Source organism: Jaculus jaculus, chromosome 1, assembly GCF_020740685.1.
Source record: "Jaculus jaculus isolate mJacJac1 chromosome 1, mJacJac1.mat.Y.cur, whole genome shotgun sequence".
Taxonomy (NCBI): Eukaryota; Metazoa; Chordata; class Mammalia; order Rodentia; family Dipodidae; genus Jaculus; species Jaculus jaculus.
Window position 1 is genome coordinate 203,642,354 of NC_059102.1, and position 15,475 is coordinate 203,657,828.

Consider the following 15,475-nt stretch of genomic DNA (forward strand, 5'->3'; position numbering starts at 1 on the left):
TATTTGATTCCTTATAATACTAACATGTTGTGGTGGCCAGTATTATTTTATTGCTGTTATATACTTCACACATTTCAAAAATTTTCCAATCTTAGTATCTGTTCTAAGCCATAAATTCCTTAATGAATCCATCCACCTAAGTTCGCAGGAAGGTGAACAACTTTTTCATTCTCTGGAAGAGCTTAAAATCCTATATACCCCATGAGAAGTTAAACTGTGTTCTGTGGCAGGATCCAATTCTGTGTGGGTTATTCCCTCTCCTTGCAGTGATTTTTACCAGTGCTGAAGTTTCTCTGAAGATTCCAGGCTTCCTATATTGTGGCACTAACAAAGTAATATCACCATGGAATTTCTGGGATTATATAGGGTAAAATCTGGATGGAAACATTACATTCAATAGGATTTTGGTAAAAATAATAGGCTGAGGATTACATTTCAGCAAAAGTCCTGTTTGCTTGTTGAAATAGCTTCTTTCAAGAAATTTGAAAACCTGCTGCAGCTTACTATAGTTCGTGAACCACAGGGAGGTGTCCAGTTTGCTCTAACTTCCTTTATGCTGGGACAGCTGGCCCAGAGACAGGAATAAAACTACTATAGGTAAAATGAACTACCTTACTTACTTATATACTACTTAGAGTTTATTCTCGGGTTGGAGAGATGGCTCAGCAGTTAAGGTGCTTGTCTGCAAAGCCTAAGGACCTGGGTTTGATTCCCCAGTACCCATGTAAAGCCAGATGCACACAGTAGCACATGGATCTGGAGTTCATTTCAGTGGCTAGAAGACTTGGTATACCCATTCTCCCCCCGCCCTCAAAAGTAAATAAATAAATAAATAAATAAATAAATAAATAAATAAATAAATATTTTTTAAAAGTTTATACTGACAAAGTATCACTGTTGTCATACTTCAGGAAAAATGTTTAAATGTATGTAAAAAATTTTGAGGAAACTTTGGAATTTTCTTCATGATTATAACCAAAACAGACACTTTGGTCAAGCAAGAGACACATGAAGGTGAGTAAAGTTCTATGTCTCACCTGAGGAGTTGAGTAGTTTAGTAAAATTCCAGTACAGCTACTGTTTGAAGATATGCTTCTGGATGAAGGCAGAGAATTTTTGAAGAAATGGGAATTCAGCCTCAGGACAGCAGCATGTAAGTTTTATTACAATGTCTTTTCTGTTGCCCTACAATCTAGATTCAATACCATAGGATCAACATTTTCCTAAATTTCTATACTGGTTAGCCTTAGGAATTTCAGACTTGCCAGCCTCCTGATTGCACAAAGCAATTCTTTGAAATAATTTTCCCTCCCTTTCTGCCCCTCCCTGCCCTGCCTTTCTCTAGTATGTCATCTTGGTTCTGTTTCCCTGGGGAACTCTAATACAACATATATCAATAACAGATCTAATCAGATAGAATTGTTGGAGTTCAGGACTGTTTTTAATGTGACTATGGTGAACCAAACAATAAGTGTATTACACTGACTGCTTAAGAGTGATTTAATGTCCTCTTAATCCTCACTATCTCCACCTTTTCCTCATTGGAAAACATACATACTTACTTTCTATGTATTGCTGATACCACTTTCTATAATTCCTTTGTAAGACACAAAGAAAGATGGTTTTTATTGCTTAGGGATTTGATCAGTTTGAGAGAGAAGGGGTTGCTCACATCAACATACTACTACCACTAATTAATGTTGTTCTGTATATTCTGACAAGAAAGTGATGGCTCATTGCCCAGATCAGGAACATTATGTCCAGGGTGGCCATCTTGCATAACTCCTTGCATTGTGCAACGTCGTGTCATAAATCAGTTACAATGATGGAATGGATAAAAAGCATTAACACTTCATGTCTCTGTGAAATTGGAGCCAAATGTGCTCAAATTAAAATTAACACTTAGGGAAGAAGTGTCTCTTCAATACAAGTATGCACAATGCTAGATAGCAGGAATTAAAAACTTGTTTGATATGCTCGCATATCTGCAAGGCATATATTATAATTCCTACTTTCTGAGTGCAAAACAGGAACATGAAATGTATGAAGTGATCTGCCAAAATCAAAGTTGTTAGTAAAGGAAAAAATAAGAATATAAGTCACTGGATTACAAAACCAACATTCACTGTCTGTACCAGATTGCTCCTCAGTAAAAGTTACTGTTATAGTGGTGAACACAGTTTTACTGCCAGATTCCCTTTACAGATACACTGTCCTGCTTTTGCTTAGAGAGGTGCCTTTCATATGATTTGGTCTGAAAATAAGTTTATAGCAAGTTGTGGTGGTGTTCCCAGAAAGTCATGTTTTCTGAATGCCAGGTCACTAGCCAGTGGCAACTTGGGAATTGGATCCTCCTGGAGGTAGTGCATTGTTGGGGACTTCCCCTGTGCCAGTGTTTGGAACATTCTCCTGTTTCTGTTGTCCACCTAGTGTTGGCTAGGATGTGATGTCCAGTCTCTGCTCATACCAAATTTCCCCTGTAAGCATGGAGCTTCCTCTCAAGTCTATAAGCCAAAATAAACCTTTTCTTCCCATAAACTGCTTTTGGTTGGTTACTTGCTGCCAGAAACATAAAGCTAACTGCAACAGTAAAATTGGTACTAAGAAGTGGGGTTATTACTACCTGACTATGGCTTTTGATGTTTTGTAACTGGTTTATGGGAAGAATGTTGCAGGATTTGAAATTTTGGCCTAAGAGACGTCTTGTAAATGCTGTAAGTCTAGCTTCACAGGCTGTTCCGGTCAGACTTGAAAGACCCAAATGCAGTAAGAACTGTGCACTGTGGGGATTGGCTTATGGAGGGAAGAAAGATATTTATCTGGATTAGGTTAAAGGCAGTTTTTATGAGAGGCTTGCTGTAAGGCCCTGTCTGGAGAATTTGTGCAGGGTTGCATTGTGTAAAATGGATTTGGGTGATGGATATGGCACAGAATAAAATTAAATATTTGGGTCAAAACTGCTGCCTGGGCTGGAGAGATGGCTTAGTGGTTAAGCGCTTGCCTGTGAAGCCTAAGGACCCTGGTTCAAGGCTCGGTTCCCCAGGTCCCATGTTAGCCAGATGCACAAGGGGGCGCACGCGTCTGGAGTTCGTTTGCAGTGGCTGGAAGTCCTGGCGTGCCCATTCTCTCTCTCCCTCTATCTGTCTTTCTCTCTGTGTCTGTCGCTCTCAAATAAATAAATAAATAATGACCAAAAAAAAAAAATTAAAAAAAAAACCTGCTGCCTGCTCTGCTGCAGTCGTTTATATATTATAACCAGTGAGATTGGGCCACCTGATCTGCATTGGGACAACAGGAAGAATGCAGGCTCTTTTGAAGGGGACTGAATGATAAAGGAGTTCCCTGTTCTTCAAAGTCTGCTTTAGTTCTCATCTGGATTACTAAATTGGTAGCTCACCTAGTACTGTGAAGTATAACATATGCAGAAAAGAGAGTGCCATTTGCAACATGGTTTTATTCTTTGGAAACGGCTATGGGCAGTATGAAGCAGGCTTTTGTATTACCTGTGTGGAGACCTATACCATGGGTTGCAGTGGAGACCCAATGGAGATGACAGAACTGCCAAGGAGCGTTGCTGGCACCAGATGAAATTCTCAGAGACTGTGAGTAGCCTAGCTGGAGGGGTACAATTGGAACTCCAGAGACATGTCATTGGCTAGAGGTGTCAGACTTGGAGCTACTGAGTTTGATGTTTGCTCTCTTTGTTTTAAATCTTGTATTGGTTGAATATTTCTTTGTTGTACTCAGTGCCATCTTTAGAAAGTGAATATTTATTTAGTGCCTCCCTTTCTTTCTTTCCTTCTTTCTTTCTTTTGTCCTTTCTTTCTTTCTTTTGTCCTTTCTTTCTTTTGTCCTTTCTTTCTTTCTTTCTTTCTTTCTTTCTTTCTTTCTTTCTTTCTTTCTTTCTTTCTTTCTTCTCTCTCTCTCTCTCTCCCTCTCTCTCCTTCCTTCCTTCCTTCCTTCCTTCCTTCCTTCCTTCCTTCCTTCCTTCCTTCCTTCCTTCCTTCCTTCTTTCTTTCTTTCTTTCTTTCTTTCTTTCTTTCTTTCTTTCTTTCTTTCTTTCTTTCTTTCTTTCTTTCTGCTACTGAGTTTTTTCCTTCTCACACAGAAGCCCAATCATCTGTAGCTAGGATCCACATATGAGAGAGAACATGCGATGCTTGGCTTTCTGGGACTGGGTTACCTCACTTAGTATAATCCTTTCCAGATCCATCCATTTTCCTGCAAATTTTATTTTTCTTTACTGCTGAGAAGAACTCCATTGTATAAATGTGCCATATCTTCATTAGCCACTCATCAGTTGAAGGACATCTAGGCTGGTTCCATTTCCCAGCTATTGTGAATTGAGTGGCAATAAACATGGTTGAGCAAGTATTTCTAAGGTAATGAGATGAGTCCTTAGGATATATGCCTAGGAGGGCTATAGCTGGGTCATATGGTAGATCAATTTTTAGCTGTCTTAGGAACCTCCACACTGATTTCCACAATGGCTGGACTAGATTGCATTCCCCCCAACAGTGTAGAAGGGTTCCTCTTTTTCTACATCCTTGCCACCATCTATGGTCATTTGTTTTCAAGATGGTAGCCAATCTGACAGGAGTGAGATGGAATCTCAACATAGTTTTAATCTGCATTTCCCTGATGACTAGGGATGTAGAGCATGTTTTGGATGCTTATATGCCATCCTTATTTCTTCGTTTTAGAATTCTCTATTTAGCTCCATAGCCAATTTTTTAATTGGCTTGTTTGTTTTCTTATTATTTAATTTTTGAGTTCTTTGTATATCCTAGATATTAATCCTCTATCAGCTATATAGCTGGAAAAGATTTTTTCCCATTCTGTAGGTTGCCTCTTTGTTATATTCACAGTGTCCTTTGCCATACAAAATCTTTGTAATTTCATGAGGTCACAGAGGTTAATCTGTGGTTTTATTGCCTGAGCTATTGGGGTTATGTTCAGAAAGTCTTTTCCAAGACCAATATGTTGAAGGGTTTCTCCTACTTTTTCCTCTAGCAGTTTCAGAGTTTCAGGTCTGATGTTATGGTCTTTAATCCATTTGGACTTAATTCTTGTGCATGGAGAGAGAGAAGAACCTATTTTCATCCTTCTACAGATAAATATCCAGTTTTCCCAGAATCATTTGCTGAAGAGGCTGTCATTTTTCCAATGAGTATTTTTGGCATTTTTATCGAATATCGGGTGGCTATAGCTACCTGGACTTACATCTGGGTCCTCTATTCTGTTCCATTGATCTACATGTCTGCTTTTGTGCCAGTACCACACTGTTTTTGTTACCATGGCTCTGGAGTATAGAGCTCAGTTAAAAGACCTTGGACTATGACATTTGAATACCATTAGGATTGATAACAACTATGGGCACTTGTAAAGTTGTGCTGAATGTATTACATTTTACAGCATGTATAGTTATCAGTGGGGTGGAATGTGGTGATTTAATTCAGGTGTCCCCCCAAAACTTATGTGTTCTGAATGATAGGTCCCCAGCTGGTGGCAATTTGGGAATTGGAGCTGCTGGAGGCAGTCTTGGGTGTTTTCCCTTGACAGTGGTTGGCACAGTGTCCTGCTGCTGTTGTCCACTTGATGTTGGCCAGGAAGTGATGTCCAGCTTATGCACATACCAAAATTTTCCCTGTCATCATGAAACTTCCCCTCAGGTCTGTAAACCAAAGTAAACTCTTTCGTCTCATTAACTGTATGAAACTAACTGCAATACAAGTGAATCTAACAGATCATTTCATAGAATTTTGAGTTAGTTTGTTGTATCAATTTCTGGAATGGCAGCACTAAAGATCCAAAGCATTGAGATGTTCGGTTACTATCCTTTTCTTTAAGAAACTGAAAAGGCATCTCATAATTTTTATTTGATGTTTTTTGAGCTTATATTTTACTCCAAACTATTCATTTACTTGATTTAATTTTTGTTGTTTTTTTGAGTACTTACATATTGCGTGCTGATTCCAAAAGTTTGTATTTTGTGCTAAAGAGAATCCAAAGATGAATTAACTTTTGGCTCTATCTGTAAAGAATTTCCAAACTATAGAAGTTAAACAAAGACAGTGTATATAGAGAGAAGTGGTCTTTGGTGTCTACCACAAAGTAATGACAACAAAGGTTTCTTGCAGGAAGGTGATATGTAGTTACAGTTGAGCTAATAGAAAAATTAACCATGATGTCCCTCTAGCTGATGACAACAATGATTATGACTCAAGATAGAATGGCATGCTAACAAAGTAACAGGAAGTTATTGTTGCAGAGAAAGGAAAGAAAATGCATCTCCTTGAGCAATAGTTTAAAGTGACATTGGAGAGAGGACAGAAAAAGCCAGGAGATAGTTGAAATGGAGGCTAAGTGATCTCTTGGAAGTTTTTTTTTTTAAAAACTAATTTTGTCTATTATTTATTTGTAAGCAGAGAGAGGAAAGGGAGAGGAGGGAGGGAGAGAGAGGGAGAGAGAGAGAGAGACAGAGAGAGAGAGAGAGAGAGAGAGCGCGAAAGAGAGAGAATGAGAATGAATGGGCAAGCCAAGACCCCTTGGCTTGCACTGCAGCTGAACTCCAGTTGCATGTGCCACTCTGTACATCTGGATTTAGGTGGCTCCTGGAAAATCAAACCCTGATCATTAGGTATTGCAAGTGAGTGCTCTGAAGAGCTGAACCATGTCTCCAGTCCCTGATAGTTTTTCTCTTGCACTTTTTAAGTTTTTCATTCACACTATTGCACTCAGTGATGATTTAGGGCAAAAATATAAGGTTTCAGATATTGTAGAGTGGTGTTAAAGTGATATGCATAGAAATTCCAGAGAAACTTGAAAATTTATTTTTTGGAAGTTTTTCAGCATGCTTTTTCCATTTCATGTAAAATATACTGGATACCCATCAATTCATTAGGAGAGATAGGAACCTTAGGCATGAGGAAAAACTAGAAATTATACCTTGAGTTTTGCACTTGTGGGTTCTATAGTGTTACTCTTAGAGAATATTGTGTCTCCAAAATGTTGTTAAATTTGAGTGTACATAATTTTTTATATGAAGAAATTCACAGAGTGTTAGATGAGGTTTCCTCATTCAGTTACAGTTTGAAATCATATTTCAAGCCTTCTGGTTTGGATGGGGAACAACTGTTTATAATCATAGCTCGAGATACTTTCTTCACAGCAAGAGTGACTTGGAGGCTGGTTTGAATTTAAAACAAGTTGTGTTCTAAATGTTCACTTTCAAACATGCTCTTCAAAACCCTGAAATTGTTTTCTCTTAGACAAGAGATAGCCTGCTGGATTGCCAAATCTGTTTTCAAATCCCTCTCAAAACATCACATGCCAAAAGCTTAATTAGTTTCCAAATTCTTTGTAGCAAGAGCCATAGGTATCACCAGAATGAACAGCAATGTGTGCACAGTCCTTATCATGTGATATGATCACTGGACATTTCAACATTCAGGCTGTGTCCAGGATATGGCCAAGAGGCAGATGATAAGGGGCCAGACAGGTCTTACAGTGGAAACCATCAGCCCATGTTCTCCTTTTTATTTCACCACTCATTGGGTTATGTCTGTTGTTTTCCTTTTCCCATTGCAGCAGCTGCTTCTAACAAGGTTCTACCTCCTCTTTACTCCAAAGAAAGAGCTGCATAAAAAACTCAAATATTTTTTTTTTTTGGTATTTACTGAGAATTTTGGAAAACAAGCTCTGGAGTCCATACCTCTGTCTTGCTTAATGAAAGACAGAAAACACATTTTGATAATAGTGATGGTGTAGAAATCTTTGTCTTTTTTTTTCCCAGAGGAAAATCAGACAAAGACAGCCCTAAATGTGCCATCAGTAGAGCCGAGAGATGGACAAATGGTTAAGATAGAGAATAGACACACACACACACACCATATATACTGGGATACCAGAAGGGCCAGGTATATCTCCTTCATAATAAACAGATCATTCTAGTTAAATTAGTTTTAAGGCTTGAGGTCAGTCATGGGTACCAAGAAGCTGGAGAGGACATGAGACAAAAAGAAGCTTGAGTATTTACAGGAGGTCTGGGGTATAAATAAATTGGGAGAGTTGAATGAGCCACAGTCCCTCTCCTACATGGGCAAAAAAAGCATAAGTAGCTCCTTTCAGAATGTCATGTAAGTGAAATGGCATGTTCTGTCAGAACACACGGCCCCTGCCCCAGCAGGGAGGGGGACATAGGAAACATACTTTTTAGAGGAGATCCTGTTTGTAGGAATACTGCATAATGTGGAGGGAGAAGAAAATTATATGCATTCAAGCAAAGAGGTGGGAGGTAGCATAGTTCCCATACCATATGAGTGACAGTGTGTGCTTGATGGTTGTGTACAAGTAGGTCCATATTTTCTGAAGCTTAAGGTTCATTCTGTGGCAAGAGATGCAAAAGCAGACTCGAAACACTGGAGGTGCCAGAATCTTTGGAACTGTGAGCCCCACCAATGTAGCTAACATTCTTTTCTTATTACAGGAAGAAGCTATTATTCCATGTTAAGGAGATGTGGCACTGAGATGTATATTTTGAATGGATGAAATAGGAAGTGTGTTGGAAATAGATTTAAAGATGAACAACTAGAAGAGAAAGCAACTGAAGGCTGTTGCAGGAGTTCCCAAGAAAGATGGCGATTGTATGACATTACTACTAATGGGATGAGAGTAGGAATGGAGAATGTGGTTTCAGAGTAAATATTTAAGATTATTCTGGATAGATGAGTAAACACATTCAACTAACATAAGAGCCCTCTCTAAAAAAAAGTATACCCATTTAAAAATAGCACATATATAGTTTTAAAAAGGAAGGAAGGAAGGGAAGAAAGAAAAAAGATAGAAGAAAATGAGAGCCAATGCATGCATTTTCATTTGGAAAGTTGATTAACAGCCCTTGCCCCTGCCTGCCAGTAGTAGAGATTAAACCCAGGTAGGTCCCCTTGCATGGCCAAACAGGCACCCTACTGAGCTAAATCTCAGCCTTAGATGGACTATTGATAGCTATGTCATAGGCAGCAGAAAGCTGTTTTCTCAGCCTTCTTGGGGAAGTCAGCAAGACAGACTTAAACCCACTGAGATAGAAGAACCTGAAAATGTTCAGGAACTGGAGGTACTAGTTACTCTGGAAGGGGTAGGGGATTGAGCACATGGAGATGTGAAAAGGTCTTCATAAAGCTTTTTAGTAGCCAGCACCAAGTTGTGTGGCAGCTCAGCTTCCTGCCTGCCACTTCATAGGAGGCAAAAGTTTGCTTACCTTCTGGAGACAGTCATCAAACAGATTCTGGACCAGCGGATGTTGGGCAGAGCTGAGGCAGAATGAGGTGCAATGAGGGAAACCGAGAGCATATGAAGGCTTGCACACTCCTTGAGTTGTTAGGTCAGATATTATCTGCCTCCCTGCCAAGGAAGTACTAGAAGGTTACTTTCTGGAGAAATTTATCAGCCAAAGAGAAAATACAGGACAGGTATCAGCACTGGCGAAATTTCCCCCAAAGGGCTATAGTTGCAACCAGCTTATTGGTTACCAATAACCAAGTCCTGCAGTGCCACCCTTATACCTCTGTTCCAGTATAGGGTATTCAATAAACTTTTAGGAACTTTTCTTTAGACATAAACATATAGCCAAGTATCACCACATGCATAAGGAAAGTCTCTAATATGAAAAACATAAGATATATGAATGAACTCCCCCATGGAACCTTGGGGTGGGGTATTGCTCAGTGGTACAGTTCTAGTTTATTATGTTCAAAGCCTTGCATTTGATCCTCAGTGTCAAAGCAAGACAAAATGAAATAATAACAAAACCATTGGAGTAGATAGAGAAAAGAATACTGAAATAAAGCCCATAACTAACCTCTGTGGAGAAGTGTTAAAAAATGCTCTGACAGTTCTCAAAGGAAGAAATACAGATGGCATATAAACATCTATAAAAGTGTTGTACACCCTTAGCCATCAGGAAAAATGCAAATTAAAACTACTTTGAGATTCCATCTAACTCCTATCAGAATGGCTACCATCAAGAAAACAAATAACAATAAATGTTGGTGAGGATGCAGAAGATGGGGAATCCTTCTACATTGCTGATGGGAATATAATCTGGTATAGCCATTGTGGAAATCACTGTGGAAGTTTCTGAGACAGCTAAAAGTAGATTTACCTCATGATATATCCATAGAACTCTTAAGCATATATCCTAAGGTCTCTTCTCACTATCTTAGAGAAACTTGAAGAACCATGTTTATCCCTTCTCTATTCATAATAGCTAGGAAATGGAACCAGTCTAGATGTCCCTTAACAGATGAATGGATAATAAAGATGTGGTAAATTTATACAATGGCATTCTATTCAGCAGTAAAGAAAAATTAAATTATGAAATTTGCAGGAAAGTGGATAGATCTGGAAAGGTTTATACTAAGTGAGGTAACCCAGGCCCAGAAAGCCAAATGTTGCATGTTTTCTCTCATATGTGAATCCTAGCTACAAATATATAGATTTATGTGTGAGCTGGAACCAAAAATAGGTAGCAGAGGCCAGTAAGCTAGAAAAAGGCTATAAGGGAGGGAGGAGAGGGAAGGACTTAAGGGGATGGTATTGTACATAGGTAAATAAAAGAACAAAATACAGGGAGGGGAAAAGTCCTAAGTGAGGCCAGGGGAAGAGATTGTGTAAAAGAAGGATTGGGGGAGGGTAGATCAAAATTTAAGATATTCTGAATAAGACATATGACAACCTATTTTTTTGAATAATGGCACATCCAGAAGCCACAGATTGTTACTAGAAAATGTTTAGTGCCAGAGATGGGATACCTTCCCATGAGTTGTTGGCCAGGAAGTTCCCTGTTTCCTACAAAACATTACAAGCTATTGCCAAGGCCCTTGGTTTCCCTTGAGAAACAGATGATAAGACCCTATTGCTGAAAACGTCGTATGCTCTGAGCAACAAAGTCACTGAGAAATCATGCTGGTGCTGAGTGGGAAACCTTCTCCCTGTAGACCAGCCAACTGAAAGCTGGAAAAAGCTGTAGTGCATGCAGCTTTCATCAGTGCTAAAAACAATGGACAGTGGAAGCCTCAAGTTAGGCCAGACAAGCCAAACAAGTGCAATAGTGGCATGTCTGCTCTGAGGGAAACCAACTGCTCTCTAATTGACTGGAGGCCCACTCTATGGAAGGGAATACATGCTGGTACTGAAAACCTAATTAAAAGCCTATGGAAGAGGAGGTAATGAGCCTTAGGGGTATAAAGCCTGCTCTTGTCTGGCTGAATGTATATATTATTCTCAGCAGCATGCCCTGAAAGCACTATATTTTTGTTCATATTTATATGCTAATGCTACTTTTACTTCTGGTTAGAGAAGCTTCTCTTTTCAGATGGTGATGACCACTGGGATGACCCAAAAGGCAACATAGTGCTGAGAAGAAGTGACAAAGGAGTGTTCAGCACTGAAACATCTCTATTACACCCTTCAAGGCTCAGTATCCATTATAGAAGAGGTGGTAGAAAGAATGTAAGAGCCAAAGGAAGGGTACCACTCCTTACAATACAACTGTCCAGACAGATATTGGTCTTGACATCCATGACCTCACAGTGCTTAGCAAGACATTCACAAGACCCTCTAATAGGAGAAAAGGATGATGACATCAAAATAAAATAGAGAATAATGGAGAGAGGGAAGGAATATGATGCAGAGCAGAGTTGTGAAGGGGAAAGTGCAGGAGGGGAGGGAAATATCATCGTTTATTGTCTGTAAGTATAGAAGTTGTCAATAAAAAAAAACAAAACTCAGCAGTAAACAACCTGAAATGATGCTCACCCAAGTACAATAGTGGCACACAGCCACAGTGGGTAACCACCTGCTCTTGAATTGGCTAACAGATCCACTCAGTGGCACAGAACTCATAACTGGAACTGGGAAACAAGTCAGAACCACATCCAAAATTCTAGTCCACTTTCCAATATCAAATTCCCACCAATCATATGCTATGAGATGGCCTTCACCTATTAAATTCCCTCTAAAATAATAATAGTTATCCCATTTATCCAATTATTACTTCCCTCTCTGTTGAGAATCTGCTTCTCTTTTTCAGATGGAGGCAGAATTTGAGGAAAGAAATAGCCCATTGCTCCTCACCATGGCTTCAGCTGAAACTATAGAGTAAATGGGGAAATGAGCAAGAGTGCTACTTTCTTGGTGAACCTGGTATCAGCATAAGGGTGAAGGAGATAAACACAGAGAATAATCAACTTCTACCAAACCAGATATCTAGAGACACAGAGGCTCCCAATACCTCACCTTTGAAGTAGACCTAAAAGGAAGCCAACATGGCTCAGGGAAGTTTGCAGAAGAGGGGGCAGAAAGATTGTTAGAGCCAAAAGTTGGTCATTGTGCACAGAGATGTTTCCTCTTTTCCATAACCGATGGCTATCCCCACAATGCATGACCTACAATCTCCGGTAAGGAGGGTCTCTTTGGAGGGGGGAGGACAGGGAGGAGGCTAACAATGGTACCCACATGGCTATTTACACACTGAGTATATACATAACTAAGAAAGAAAAAAAAAAAACAAAAAAAATGTAAAAAAAAAAACAACGAAAAGCAGTACTATAACAAGAACAGGATGATGCTACACAAAAGAACCACACAGGGAACATAAATTGGTCTCGTGTAGTTTTTAATGGATAATTTTTAAAGTATCCAAGAATGCATCACAAAAAAATGCAGAGAAATAAATGGTCAAATGACAGACATGGAAAACAGAAGACAACAGTAAAAAAAAAACAAAACAAAAAACCACACACACACACACACACACACACACACACAATAACAATAACAAAACAGGGGATAATCCCAAGAGACTTAGTGTCTAAATCTCAGAAAATATTAAGAGAGAAGGCATAAATCCAAGGGGAAGAAATCACTTTTTATAGATGTGAATATCTTCAGATAGGAAAGTGAATTTTCCAGGCCAAATAGGTGCCTGGAAAAATAAAGAGGAAAAGAATTTATAGATCAACAGCTGAGATGCTGACTTTCCTAATAGGCATCTTGAGGACCAGACAATAGGGAGGATGAGGCTGGAGCTGACAGTAAGGGTGTGTGTGTGTGGGGGGGGACACAAAATTGGACCCAAATGGAACTGGTACTATAAAATTTTATATCTTGAAAGACAGACCAAAAGGTTGAACCTTTGTCAGGTCTTTAGAGGGAACATATGAATCAAAGAGCCCCAGAGAGAGAGTATGATGAAGCCTAACTTTAATTTTCTCCTTCTGTTCTCTCTCTCTCTTTTCTTGTTCTCTTTCTCTTTCATATTACCTGTATTGTTCTGCCTTCATTTCCCTTGGCGCTGGCCTGCAACTCCCAGTACCAGGATGTGGCTAGCATCCACAATAAGCTGTTTATCAGAGAGACCTACAAGATTTCCCAAAAGAAGACAGACTTCTGTCAGAGCACTTGGTTACCCACCAAAGGTTAATGGTAAGACCCTACTGCCAAAGACACCATATGCTGTTGGTACAGAACATTGAGAGACTTGGCTGGAATCTGGAAAACAGCCAGTCCCCAGAGAGTTGGCTCATCTAGTGCCAGAAGGTGCTACGTGATCTACTAGGGGAAAATGGCCAACATCTGTCCAAGCAACTTGAGGTCTAAGCTACTTAGCCACAAACAATCTGATGTGATGCTTACCCAAGTGCAATAGTGGCACACAGCTATGGTGGGTAAACAACTGCTCTTGGATTGGCTAACAGATCCACTCATTGGGAAGGAACCCGTATCTGGTCAGAATCATATCCGGATAATGAGCTAGCTCTCCAATATCAAGCTTCCACCAATCTTGGGCTACAAGAGGGCCTATACCATTAATTTCTGCCTAAACTAACAATGGTTACACCATGTAACCTGTGCTGACTTCACTCTCCTTTGGAGGATGTGCTTCTTTTTTTTCCCAATGGATGCAGAGCCTAAGGAGAGAAACAGCCCATCATATTTCACCAGGTCCCCAGCTGAAGCCATACAGGAATTGGGGAAATGAGTAAGAATGATGCTTTCCTGGTGAACCTGGTATCAGCACAAGGGTGAAGGAGATACACATAGAGAATACTAAACTCCTACCAAATCAGAGATGCAGAGGCACAGAGGCTCCCAAGAGCCCATCACTGAAGTAGACATCAAATGAACCCCACATGGCTCAGGGAAATTCACAGAAGAGGGGATGGAAAGATTGTTAGAGCCACAAATTGGGAGATTACACACAGAAACATTGCCTTTTCCCCATAACTGATGGCTAACCCCAAAATGCATGACCCACAATCCCCGTGGGGATAACTGGTATCCCCGGTAAGGAGGGTCCCTTCAAATGGAGTGGACAGGGATAAGGGTAAGGATGGGATGGTACCAATATGTGCAGTTCACACACTGAATATGTACATAACTAATAAAAATAATTTGTAGATCAATATCAATGGATATCATCATAAATTCTGACGTTAGGGTTAGGTAGAAGAATGTGGCATTATAGTGGAGTAGAAGGATAAGAATATATATGTGGGCTGGAGAGATGGCTTAGTGGTTAAGCGCTTGCCTGTGAAGCCTAAGGACCCTGGTTCGAGGCTCGGTTCCCCAGGTCCCACGTTAGCCAGATGCACAAGGGGGCGCACGCGTCTGGAGTTCGCTTGCAGAGGCTGGAAGCCCTGGTGCGCCCATTCTCTCTCTCTCCCTTTATCTGTCTTTCTCTCTGTGTCTGTCGCTCTCAAATAAATAAATAAATAATTTAAAAAAAAAGAATATATATGTGAGTGAATGTCAAATGTTACTGTATTGGACTTTTCAAGAAGAAAATTGGAAGCCAGAATACAATTAAGTAATAGCTAATCCATGGGAAAATGATTTCCAATCTAGAATTTTATATCCCACCAAACTGCCAAGCAACTGATGGACAGATGAAAACTACGTTCTGATAGTCAATTAGTTTTAAAACTCACACCCATGCTCTGTTTCATAGGAAGCCATAGAGAATCTATCTCATCATAGTAAGGAAGCAAATCAGCAAACAGTGAGTGAGATAAAGTGATCCAAGCCAGGATGAGGAAAATAGAATGTCCTAAATGACAGCTGAGATAAGGGGTAGGTAGAGGATGGTCTACAGAAGTACAGAAACTCTGAAAAGTCTGTTAAAAATATCTTCAAGACAAAAAATTTTAAAGGCTGTTGTTTGACAGTTTCAAGTTCTGAAGGTATCATGCTAATTTCATAAACCCCCAACAAAAACAAATATGGTTAGTAGATTTATAGCACCAATATGTTAAAGAATCTTTGTATCTCTGGCATAGTTTGTAAATGAATTAGTGAAAGGAATGTAGAAAATCACTTCCTTTCCCTCTTTTTGCTGCAAAGGAGTTAAGCAAGCAAATACAAAAAGTTGTTTTAAATAGAAGAATGTAATTCAATCATTATGGTCCAGTGATAT

General features: G+C 39.6%; 1 protein-coding gene across 3 annotated transcripts in view; it reads right to left on the reverse strand.

Annotated features, from left to right (window-relative positions):
* Dlc1 (DLC1 Rho GTPase activating protein) overlaps positions 1-15,475 on the reverse strand; it is a 445,416-nt gene that overhangs the window by 254,203 nt on the left and 175,738 nt on the right. The gene's annotated exons all lie outside the window — the stretch shown is intronic.